The sequence below is a fragment of the Sinocyclocheilus grahami genome, unplaced genomic scaffold (assembly GCF_001515645.1).
Source record: "Sinocyclocheilus grahami isolate Dianchi unplaced genomic scaffold, SAMN03320097.WGS_v1.1 scaffold266.1, whole genome shotgun sequence".
In the NCBI taxonomy this organism is placed as follows: Eukaryota; Metazoa; Chordata; class Actinopteri; order Cypriniformes; family Cyprinidae; genus Sinocyclocheilus; species Sinocyclocheilus grahami.
Window position 1 is genome coordinate 884,392 of NW_015505445.1, and position 1,975 is coordinate 886,366.

Below are 1,975 nucleotides of genomic sequence, written 5' to 3' on the forward strand. Positions count from 1 at the left end.
CCGATCACAAATGCAGATATGGTTTTATGTTTACGCGGCGCGATGAAACGCAACGCGTAAAATGACATTATAAGTCATTATAATCCGTAATGCAACAAATGCCTCGTTTATAATGGGTTTTAATGTTTTTGTCTCTCCGGGACACGGCATCACAGTATGGTAAGGGGCGTAACATTTCCGTCACACACTTGAGGAATCCGGCCAATCACAACGCACTGGATAGCTGGCCAATCAGTGCACATCTCGCTTTTCAGAACGATGAGCTTTGTAAAAATCGACGCGTTTCAGAAAGGTGGGGCATAGAGGAGCAACAATAATGTACAGTATGTGGAAAATAATGTGTTTTTTTTATCTTAAAACTGCATAAACACATTTCATTACACCAAATAATGTTCTTTTTAGCAACATCATATGACCCCTTTAAAGGTGAGATTTGGTGCTGTCTGGTGAAATCTTTGTGACACATTGCCTCAAACGGTCCTGACCTGCACTAGGTTTACTACTGACAGAACAAGGACAATGTGTTCACCCCCACGCACAGGATCCTCCTGTGTGCCATACTATTGGAAAACTCAATCTCTTTTCCTTTTAAGTGGTGCGATTCCGGTACTTGAGCACATGAATAACCCTAAAGGAGAAATGAATCTCTTCCTCTCTAGAGCCTGGCTTCTCCAATGACCATGCAAATAAGGTTTCTTTTGTGCCATGTCTCCCTTTCTGTCTCTCTCTGATTGTCTGTTTAATCTTTGTCTCCTCATTTGTCAATCTTAGAGATGTAATACACCTTTGTTTGTTACTTTAGTAGAAAAAGAGCAAATCCTCTTGTCTTGACTTAGTTGCGAGTAAAAGTCCTTGTGATGTCTCATGTTATGGATGCTTTCGCTTCCATTCACATGACAACTAGAGCGAAAAGCATAAAGCAACCAGGCTATAGAGAGCTACAAAGGCCCACAGAGAGTGCTTGCATCAACAGTTCCCACATGCCGAGCTTCCGGATGCATTCTAATTGGCGTAAGCAGCATCCGTTAAATCGCTCCCGTTAAACGGAGAAATTAAAGTAGTACGTGCCTAAGAGTGTGTGTTAAATCACTTCTTGCTTGCAGCAGACGTTTGCTATCAGCCTACCTAATGGAAACTATTACCCCTGCCTATCTAACAAGGTTGATGTTTGGTACACTAGTGCATATTAGAGAGAGAGTGAGTGTCTATAAGACATTGTCCCATCATTAGCTCTCAGATTGCAAAGGCACTTTACGCTGCGCTGAATCTCACACTGCATAGCTTTTCTCCCCAGGCTACGGTAACAATTAGCCGAGGTGTCAAGTTCAAGTAGCTTGACTGTAATGTGAATATACTGCCTTTGTTTGCTCCATTGAAGGTATTTCCAGGCTAAAAGAAGATGGCTTTTTTTTGTCTTTTTGTGCCAGACGCTTCTTTCTTTGATTCATTCATTCAACTTTTCAAGACCGCCATGTTTGTGTAAAAGCTTCATAAGTCAGTGTAGAAAAGTGTCGTTTTCTAAATTCAATCTGAAAGTTCTCACCACAGAGCTTTCTGAACCACACCATAAATCTTGACTTTGAAGAACTGCTGCTTTGAGAGAAGCCGCAGTCCCTTATTTGTTTTCCATTTGAAACAAAAGTCAGAGAGTATTAATGTTTTAGCGCAAGTTGCTGTTGGAAGGGAGAAGCTCTGCTGGAAGAGACTGGGGGAATTGGAAGCCACAGAGGCAGCATGCCAACCTGTTGAAGTACTTATCTCCATTCCTCCTGCTCTCTTTCCTTAAGTTAAGGTAACTGGTGGAGTTGTGCACCCTTTCATTTAGTTTTATAGATGTTTACTTCTGAACCACATTTGTCTTTAGTCCAGGTGCATGAGGATACGTTTGTATGGCTGTGAATTATAAAAAATAAAAAATCCAATTTAATGTGTGTTTACACTGCCGTTCAAAAGTTTGGGGTCAGTAAGTTTATAT